Raw genomic sequence first — 14,006 nt, forward strand, 5'->3', positions numbered from 1 at the left:
AAAGACAACATCTAGAATACCCTCTCTGGGGGGACAAAGACAACATCTAGAATACCCTCTCTGGGGAGACAAAGACAACATCTATAATACAACATCTAGAATACCCTCTCTGGGGAGACAAAGACAACATCTAGAATACACTCTCTGGGGGGACAAAGACAACATCTAGAATACCCTCTCTGGGGGGACAAAGACAACATCTAGAATAACCTCTCTGGGGAGACAAAGACAACATCTAGAATAACCTCTCTGGGGAGACAAAGACAACATCTAGAATACCCTCTCTGGGGGGACAAAGACAACATCTAGAATACCCTCTCTGGGGGGACAAAGACAACATCTAGAATACCCTATCTGGGGGGACAAAGACAACATCTAGAATACCCTCTCTGGGGGGACAAAGACAACATCTAGAATACCCTCTCTGGGGGGACAAAGACAACATCTAGAATACAACATCTAGAATACAACATCTAGAATACCCTCTCTGGGGGGACAAAGACAACATCTAGAATACAACATCTAGAATACCCTCTCTGGGGGGACAAAGACAACATCTAGAATACCCTCTCTGGGGGGACAAAGACAACATCTAGAATACCCTCTCTGGGGGGACAAAGACAACATCTAGAATACAACATCTAGAATACCCTCTCTGGGGGGACAAAGACAACATCTAGAATACCCTCTCTGGGGGGACAAAGACAACATCTAGAATACCCTCTCTGGGGGGACAAAGACAACATCTAGAATAACCTCTCTGGGGAGACAAAGACAACATCTAGAATAACCTCTCTGGGGAGACAAAGACAACATCTAGAATACCCTCTCTGGGGGGACAAAGACAACATCTAGAATACACTCTCTGGGGGGACAAAGACAACATCTAGAATACACTCTCTGGGGGGACAAAGACAACATCTAGAATACAACATCTAGAATACAACATCTAGAATACCCTCTCTGGGGGGACAAAGACAACATCTAGAATACAACATCTAGAATACCCTCTCTGGGGGGACAAAGACAACATCTAGAATACAACATCTAGAATACACTCTCTGGGGGGACAAAGACAACATCTAGAATACAACATCTAGAATACCCTCTCTGGGGGGACAAAGACAACATCTAGAATACAACATCTAGAATACCCTCTCTGGGGGGACAAAGACAACATCTAGAATAACCTCTCTGGGGGGACAAAGACAACATCTAGAATACCCTCTCTGGGGGGACAAAGACAACATCTAGAATACAACATCTAGAATACACTCTCTGGGGGGACAAAGACAACATCTAGAGTACAACATCTAGAATACACTCTCTGGGGCGACAAAGACAACATCTAGAATACCCTCTCTGGGGGGACAAAGACAACATCTAGAATACCCTCTCTGGGGGGACAAAGACAACATCTAGAATACCCTCTCTGGGGGGACAAAGACAACATCTAGAATACCCTCTCTGGGGGGACAAAGACAACATCTAGAATACAACATCTAGAATACACTCTCTGGGGGGACAAAGACAACATCTAGAATACCCTCTCTGGGGGGACAAAGACAACATCTAGAATACCCTCTCTGGGGGGACAAAGACAACATCTAGAATACCCTCTCTGGGGGGACAAAGACAACATCTAGAATACCCTCTCTGGGGGGACAAAGACAACATCTAGAATACAACATCTAGAATACCCTCTCTGGGGGGACAAAGACAACATCTAGAATACCCTCTCTGGGGGGACAAAGACAACATCTAGAATACAACATCTAGAATACACTCTCTGGGGGGACAAAGACAACATCTAGAATACCCTCTCTGGGGGGACAAAGACAACATCTAGAATACCCTCTCTGGGGGGACAAAGACAACATCTAGAGTACCCTCTCTGGGGGGACAAAGACAACATCTAGAATAACCTCTCTGGGGGGACAAAGACAACATCTAGAATACACTCTCTGGGGGGACAAAGACAACATCTAGAATACCCTCTCTGGGGGGACAAAGACAACATCTAGAGTACCCTCTCTGGGGGGACAAAGACAACATCTAGAGTACCCTCTCTGGGGGGACAAAGACAACATCTAGAGTACAACATCTAGAATACCCTCTCTGGGGGGACAAAGACAACATCTAGAATACCCTCTCTGGGGAGACAAAGACAACATCTAGAATACCCTCTCTGGGGAGACAAAGACAACATCTAGAATACACTCTCTGGGGGGACAAAGACAACATCTATAATACAACATCTAGAATACCCTCTCTGGGGAGACAAAGACAACATCTAGAATACCCTCTCTGGGGGGACAAAGACAACATCTAGAATACCCTCTCTGGGGGGACAAAGACAACATCTAGAATAACCTCTCTGGGGGGACAAAGACAACATCTATAATACAACATCTAGAATACCCTCTCTGGGGGGACAAAGACAACATCTAGAATACACTCTCTGGGGGGACAAAGACAACATCTAGAATACAACATCTAGAATACACTCTCTGGGGGGACAAAGACAACATCTAGAATACAACATCTAGAATACCCTCTCTGGGGAGACAAAGACAACATCTAGAATACACTCTCTGGGGGGACAAAGACAACATCTAGAATACCCTCTCTGGGGGGACAAAGACAACATCTAGAATACCCTCTCTGGGGGGACAAAGACAACATCTAGAATACCCTCTCTGGGGGGACAAAGACAACATCTAGAATACCCTCTCTGGGGGGACAAAGACAACATCTAGAATACAACATCTAGAATACCCTCTCTGGGGGGACAAAGACAACATCTAGAATACCCTCTCTGGGGAGACAAAGACAACATCTAGAATACCCTCTCTGGGGGGACAAAGACAACATCTAGAATACAACATCTAGAATACCCTCTCTGGGGGGACAAAGACAACATCTAGAATACCCTCTCTGGGGGGACAAAGACAACATCTAGAATACCCTCTCTGGGGGGACAAAGACAACATCTAGAATACAACATCTAGAATACCCTCTCTGGGGGGACAAAGACAACATCTAGAATACCCTCTCTGGGGGGACAAAGACAACATCTAGAATACCCTCTCTGGGGAGACAAAGACAACATCTAGAATACCCTCTCTGGGGGGACAAAGACAACATCTATAATACAACATCTAGAATACCCTCTCTGGGGAGACAAAGACAACATCTAGAATACAACATCTAGAATACCCTCTCTGGGGAGACAAAGACAACATCTAGAATACAACATCTAGAATACCCTCTCTGGGGGGACAAAGACAACATCTAGAATACCCTCTCTGGGGGGACAAAGACAACATCTAGAATAACCTCTCTGGGGAGACAAAGACAACATCTAGAATAACCTCTCTGGGGAGACAAAGACAACATCTAGAATACAACATCTAGAATACCCTCTCTGGGGAGACAAAGACAACATCTAGAATACCCTCTCTGGGGGGACAAAGACAACATCTAGAATACCCTCTCTGGGGGGACAAAGACAACATCTAGAATACCCTCTCTGGGGGGACAAAGACAACATCTAGAATACCCTCTCTGGGGGGACAAAGACAACATCTAGAATACCCTCTCTGGGGGGACAAAGACAACATCTAGAATACCCTCTCTGGGGGGACAAAGACAACATCTAGAATACAACATCTAGAATACAACATCTAGAATAACCTCTCTGGGGAGACAAAGACAACATCTAGAATACCCTCTCTGGGGGGACAAAGACAACATCTAGAATACCCTCTCTGGGGGGACAAAGACAACATCTAGAATACCCTCTCTGGGGGGACAAAGACAACATCTAGAATACCCTCTCTGGGGGGACAAAGACAACATCTAGAATACCCTCTCTGGGGGGACAAAGACAACATCTAGAATACCCTCTCTGGGGGGACAAAGACAACATCTAGAATACAACATCTAGAATACAACATCTAGAATAACCTCTCTGGGGAGACAAAGACAACATCTAGAATACCCTCTCTGGGGGGACAAAGACAACATCTAGAATACCCTCTCTGGGGGGACAAAGACAACATCTAGAATACCCTCTCTGGGGGGACAAAGACAACATCTAGAATACAACATCTAGAATACCCTCTCTGGGGGGACAAAGACAACATCTAGAATACCCTCTCTGGGGGGACAAAGACAACATCTAGAATACCCTCTCTGGGGGGACAAAGACAACATCTAGAATACAACATCTAGAATACCCTCTCTGGGGGGACAAAGACAACATCTAGAATACAACATCTAGAATACAACATCTAGAATACCCTCTCTGGGGGGACAAAGACAACATCTATAATACAATACAACATCTATAATACAATACAACATCTAGAATACAACATCTAGAATACAACATCTATAATACAACATCTATAATACAATACAACATCTATAATACAATACAACATCTATAATACAACATCTACAATACAACATCTATAAAACAACATCTATAATACAATACAACTTCTAAAATACAACACAACATCTATAATACAATACAACATCTATAATACAATACAACATCTATAATACAATACAACATCTATAACACAACATCTATAACACAATACAACATCTATAATACAATACAACATCTATAATACAACATCTATAATACAACACAACATCTATAATACAACATCTATAATACAACACAACATCTATAATACAACATCTATAATACAATACAACATCTATAATACAATACAACATCTATAATACAACATCTATAATACAACACAACATCTATAATACAATACAACATCTATAATACAACATCTACAATACAACATCTATAATACAACATCTATAATACAATACAACATCTAAAATACAACACAACATCTATAATACAATACAACATCTATAATACAACATCTATAACACAATACAACATCTATAATACAACATCTATAATACAACACAACATCTATAATACAACATCTATAATACAACACAACATCTATAATACAACACAACATCTATAATACAATACAACATCTATAATACAATACAACATCTATAACACAATACAACATCTATAACACAATACAACATCTATAATACAACATCTATAATACAACATCTATAATACAACATCTATAATACAATACAACATCTATAATACAACATCTATAACACAATACAACATCTATAATACAACATCTATAATACAACATCTATAATACAACATCTATAATACAATACAACATCTATAATACAACATCTATAATACAATACAACATCTATAATACAATACAACATCTATAATACAATACAACATCTATAACACAATACAACATCTATAACACAATACAACATCTATAATACAACATCTATAATACAACATCTATAATACAACATCTATAATACAATACAACATCTATAATACAACATCTATAACACAATACAACATCTATAATACAACATCTATAATACAACATCTATAATACAACATCTATAATACAATACAACATCTATAATACAACATCTATAATACAATACAACATCTATAATACAATACAACATCTATAATACAATACAACATCTATAATACAACATCTATAATACAACACAACATCTATAATACAATACAACATCTATAATACAACACAACATCTATAATACAATACAACATCTATAATACAATACAACATCTATAATACAACATCTATAATACAATACAACATCTATAATACAACATCTATAATACAATACAACATCTATAATACAATACAACATCTATAATACAACATCTATAATACAATACAACATCTATAATACAATATCTATAATACAATACAACATCTATAATACAATACAACATCTATAATACAACATCTATAATACAATACAACATCTATAATACAATATCTATAATACAATACAACATCTATAACACAACATCTATAATACAATACAACATCTATAATACAACATCTATAATAGAATACAACATCTATAATACAATACAACATCTATAATACAACATCTATAATACAACATCTATAATAAAACATCTATAATACAATACAACATCTATAATACAATACAACATCTATAATACAACATCTATAATACAACATCTATAATAAAACATCTATAATACAATACAACATCTATAATATAACACAACATCTATAATACAACATCTATAATACAATACAACATCTATAATACAATACAACATCTATAATACAATACAACATCTATAATACAATACAACATCTATAATACAATACAACATCTATAATACAATACAACATCTATAATACAACATCTATAATACAACATCTATAATACAACATCTATAATACAATACAACATCTAAAATACAACACAACATCTATAATACAATACAACATCTATAATACAACATCTATAATACAATACAACATCTATAATACAACATCTATAATACAACATCAATAATACAACATCTATAATACAATACAACATCTATAATACAATACAACATCTATAATACAATACAACATCTATAATACATCTATAATACAATACAACATCTATAATACAATACAACATCTATAATACAATACAACATCTATAATACAACATCTATAATACAATACAACATCTATAATACAACATCTATAATACAACATCTATAATACAACATCTATAATACAATACAACATCTATAATACAACACAACATCTATAATACAATACAACATCTATAATACAATACAACATCTATAATACAATACAACATCTATAATACAACATCTATAATACAATACAACATCTATAATACAACATCTATAATACAACATCTATAATACAACATCTATAATACAATACAACATCTATAATACAACACAACATCTATAATACAATACAACATCTATAATACAATACAACATCTATAATACAATACAACATCTATAATACAACATCTATAATACAATACAACATCTATAATACAACATCTATAATACAACATCTATAATACAATACAACATCTATAATACAACATCTATAATACAATACAACATCTATAATACAATACAACATCTATAATACAATACAACATCTATAATACAATACAACATCTATAATACAACATCTATAATACAATACAACATCTATAATACAACATCTATAATACAACATCTATAATACAATACAACATCTATAATACAATACAACATCTATAATACAATACAACATCTATAATACAACATCTATAATACAACATCTATAATACAACACAACATCTATAATACAATATCTATAATACAACATCTATAATACAATACAACATCTATAATACAATATCTATAATACAACATCTACAATACAATACAACATCTATAATACAATACAACATCTATAATATAATACAACATCTATAATATAATACAACATCTATAATACAATATCTATAATACAACATCTATAATACAATACAACATCTATAATACAACATCTATAATACAATACAACATCTATAATACAATACAACATCTATAATACAACATCTATAATACAATATCTATAATACAACATCTATAATACAACATCTATAATACAACATCTATAATACAACATCTATAATACAACATCTATAATACAATACAACATCTATAATATAATACAACATCTATAATACAATATCTATAATACAACATCTATAATACAATATCTATAATACAACATCTATAATACAACATCTATAATACAATACAACATCTATAATACAATACAACATCTATAATACAATACAACATCTATAATATAATACAACATCTATAATACAATATCTATAATACAACATCTATAATACAACATCTATAATACAATACAACATCTATAATACAATACAACATCTATAATATAATACAACATCTATAATACAATATCTATAATACAACATCTATAATACAATATCTATAATACAACATCTATAATACAACATCTATAATACAATACAACATCTATAATACAATACAACATCTATAATACAATACAACATCTATAATATAATACAACATCTAGAATACAACATCTAGAATACAACATCTATAATACAACATCTATAATACAATACAACATCTATAATACAATACAACATCTATAATACAACATCTACAATACAACATCTATAAAACAACATCTATAATACAATACAACATCTAAAATACAACACAACATCTATAATACAATACAACATCTATAATACAATACAACATCTATAATACAATACAACATCTATAACACAACATCTATAACACAATACAACATCTATAATACAATACAACATCTATAATACAACATCTATAATACAACACAACATCTATAATACAACATCTATAATACAACACAACATCTATAATACAACATCTATAATACAATACAACATCTATAATACAATACAACATCTATAATACAACATCTATAATACAACACAACATCTATAATACAATACAACATCTATAATACAACATCTACAATACAACATCTATAATACAACATCTATAATACAATACAACATCTAAAATACAACACAACATCTATAATACAATACAACATCTATAACACAATACAACATCTATAATACAATACAACATCTATAATACAACATCTATAACACAATACAACATCTATAATACAACATCTATAATACAACACAACATCTATAATACAACATCTATAATACAACACAACATCTATAATACAACACAACATCTATAATACAATACAACATCTATAATACAATACAACATCTATAACACAATACAACATCTATAACACAATACAACATCTATAATACAACATCTATAATACAACATCTATAATACAACATCTATAATACAATACAACATCTATAATACAACATCTATAACACAATACAACATCTATAATACAACATCTATAATACAACATCTATAATACAACATCTATAATACAATACAACATCTATAATACAACATCTATAATACAATACAACATCTATAATACAATACAACATCTATAATACAATACAACATCTATAATACAACATCTATAATACAACACAACATCTATAATACAATACAACATCTATAATACAACACAACATCTATAATACAATACAACATCTATAATACAATACAACATCTATAATACAACATCTATAATACAATACAACATCTATAATACAACATCTATAATACAATACAACATCTATAATACAATACAACATCTATAATACAACATCTATAATACAATACAACATCTATAATACAATATCTATAATACAATACAACATCTATAACACAACATCTATAATACAATACAACATCTATAATACAACATCTATAATAGAATACAACATCTATAATACAATACAACATCTATAATACAACATCTATAATACAACATCTATAATAAAACATCTATAATACAATACAACATCTATAATACAATACAACATCTATAATACAACATCTATAATACAACATCTATAATAAAACATCTATAATACAATACAACATCTATAATATAACACAACATCTATAATACAACATCTATAATACAATACAACATCTATAATACAATACAACATCTATAATACAATACAACATCTATAATACAATACAACATCTATAATACAATACAACATCTATAATACAACATCTATAATACAACATCTATAATACAACATCTATAATACAATACAACATCTAAAATACAACACAACATCTATAATACAATACAACATCTATAATACAACATCTATAATACAATACAACATCTATAATACAACATCTATAATACAACATCTATAATACAATACAACATCTATAATACAATACAACATCTATAATACATCTATAATACAATACAACATCTATAATACAATACAACATCTATAATACAATACAACATCTATAATACAACATCTATAATACAATACAACATCTATAATACAACATCTATAATACAACATCTATAATACAACATCTATAATACAATACAACATCTATAATACAACACAACATCTATAATACAACATCTATAATACAATACAACATCTATAATACAATACAACATCTATAATACAACATCTATAATACAATACAACATCTATAATACAACATCTATAATACAACATCTATAATACAATACAACATCTATAATACAACATCTACAATACAATACAACATCTATAATACAATACAACATCTATAATACAATACAACATCTATAATACAATACAACATCTATAATACAACATCTATAATACAATACAACATCTATAATACAATACAACATCTATAATACAACACAACATCTATAATACAATACAACATCTATAATACAATACAACATCTATAATACAACATCTATAATACAATACAACATCTATAATACAACATCTATAATACAACATCTATAATACAATACAACATCTATAATACAATACAACATCTATAATACAATACAACATCTATAATACAACATCTATAATACAACATCTATAATACAACACAACATCTATAATACAATATCTATAATACAACATCTATAATACAATACAACATCTATAATACAATATCTATAATACAACATCTACAATACAATACAACATCTATAATACAATACAACATCTATAATATAATACAACATCTATAATACAATATCTATAATACAACATCTATAATACAATACAACATCTATAATACAACATCTATAATACAATACAACATCTATAATACAATACAACATCTATAATACAACATCTATAATACAATATCTATAATACAACATCTATAATACAACATCTATAATACAACATCTATAATACAACATCTATAATACAATACAACATCTATAATATAATACAACATCTATAATACAATATCTATAATACAACATCTATAATACAATATCTATAATACAACATCTATAATACAACATCTATAATACAACATCTATAATACAATACAACATCTATAATACAATACAACATCTATAATATAATACAACATCTATAATACAATATCTATAATACAACATCTATAATACAACATCTATAATACAATACAACATCTATAATACAATACAACATCTATAATACAACACAACATCTATAATACAATATCTATAATACAACATCTATAATACAATACAACATCTATAATACAATATCTATAATACAACATCTATAATATAATACAACATCTATAATACAACACAACATCTATAATACAATATCTATAATACAACATCTATAATACAATACAACATCTACAATACAATACAACATCTATAATACAATACAACATCTATAATACAATACAACATCTATAATACAACATCTATAATACAATACAACATCTATAATACAATACAACATTTATAATACAATACAACATCTATAATACAACATCTATAATACAATACAACATCTATAATACAATACAACATCTATAATACAATACAACATCTATAATACAACATCTATAATACAACACAACATCTATAATACAACATCTATAATACAACACAACATCTATAATACAACATCTATAATACAATACAACATCTATAATACAACATCTATAATACAATACAACATCTATAATACAACATCTATAATACAACATCTATAATACAACACAACATCTATAATATAATACAACATCTATAACACAACATCTATAATACAACATTTATAATACAACATCTATAATACAATACAACATCTATAATACAATACAACATCTATAATACAATACAACATCTATAATACAACATCTATAATACAACATCTACAATACAACACAACATCTATAATATAATACAACATCTATAACACAACATCTATAATATAATACAACATCTATAATACAACATCTATAATACAACACAACATCTATAATACAACATCTATAATACAACATCTATAATACAATACAACATCTATAATACAACATCTATAATATAATACAACATCTATAATACAACATCTATAATACAACATCTATAACACAACATCTATAATACAACATCTATAATACAACATCTATAATACAACACAACATCTATAATACAACATCTATAATACAACATCTATAATACAATACAACATCTATAATACAACATCTATAATATAATACAACATCTATAATACAACATCTATAATACAACATCTATAACACAACATCTATAATACAATACAACATCTATAATACAACATCTATAATACAACATCTATAATACAATACAACATCTATAATACAATACAACATCTATAATACAATACAACATCTATAATACAACATCTATAATACAACACAACATCTATAATACAACATCTATAATACAACACAACATCTATAATACAACATCTATAATACAATACAACATCTATAATACAATACAACATCTATAATACAATACAACATCTATAATACAACATCTATAATACAATACAACATCTATAATACAACATCTATAATACAACATCTATAATACAATACAACATCTATAATATAATACAACATCTATAATACAATACAACATCTATAATACAACATCTATAATACAACATCTATAATACAACATCTATAATACAACATCTATAATACAACATCTATAATACAACATCTATAATACAACACAACATCTATAATACAACACAACATCTATAATACAACATTTATAATACAACATCTATAATACAACATCTATAATACAACATCTATAATACAACATCTATAATACAATACAACATCTATAATATAATACAACATCTATAATACAATACAACATCTATAATATAATACAACATCTATAATACAACATCTATAATACAACACAACATCTATAATACAATACAACATCTATAATACAACATCTATAATACAATACAACATCTATAATATAATACAACATCTATAATACAACATCTATAATACAATACAACATCTATAATACAACATCTATAATACAACACAACATCTATAATACAATACAACATCTATAATACAACATCTATAATACAACATCTATAATATAATACAACATCTATAATACAACATCTATAATACAACATCTATAATACAATGCAACATCTATAATACAACATCTATAATACAATACAACATCTATAATACAACATCTATAATACAACATCTATAATATAATACAACATCTATAATACAACATCTATAATACAACATCTATAATACAACATCTATAATACAACACAACATCTATAATATAATACAACATCTATAATACAATACAACATCTATAATACAACATCTATAATACAATACAACATCTATAATACAATACAACATCTATAATACAATACAACATCTATAATACAACATCTATAATACAATACAACATCTATAATACAACACAACATCTATAATATAATACAACATCTATAATACAATACAACATCTATAATACAATACAACATCTATAATACAATACAACATCTATAATACAATACAACATCTATAATACAATACAACATCTATAATACAATACAACATCTATAATATAATACAACATCTATAACACAACATCTATAATACAATACAACATCTGTAATACAACATCTATAATACAACAGCTATAATACAATACAACAGCTATAATACAATACAACATCTATAATACAATACAACATCTATAATACAATACAACATCTATAATACAACATCTATAATACAACATCTATAATACAATACAACATCTATAATACAACATCTATAATACAACATCTATAATATAATTCAACATCTATAATACAACATCTATAATACAACATCTATAATACAACATCTATAATACAACATCTATAATACAACACAACATCTATAATATAATACAACATCTATAATACAATACAACATCTATAATACAACATCTATAATACAATACAACATCTATAATACAATACAACATCTATAATACAACATCTATAATACAATACAA

General features: G+C 28.8%; 1 protein-coding gene across 1 annotated transcript in view; it reads right to left on the minus strand.

Moving 5' to 3' along the window:
• The window catches only part of LOC129842577 (kinesin-like protein KIF1C), a gene marked incomplete at its 3' end in the record, with an annotated part of 100,257 nt that overhangs the window by 31,935 nt on the left and 54,316 nt on the right, over positions 1-14,006 (minus strand).

The sequence above is a fragment of the Salvelinus fontinalis genome, unplaced genomic scaffold (assembly GCF_029448725.1).
Source record: "Salvelinus fontinalis isolate EN_2023a unplaced genomic scaffold, ASM2944872v1 scaffold_0054, whole genome shotgun sequence".
In the NCBI taxonomy this organism is placed as follows: domain Eukaryota; kingdom Metazoa; phylum Chordata; class Actinopteri; order Salmoniformes; family Salmonidae; genus Salvelinus; species Salvelinus fontinalis.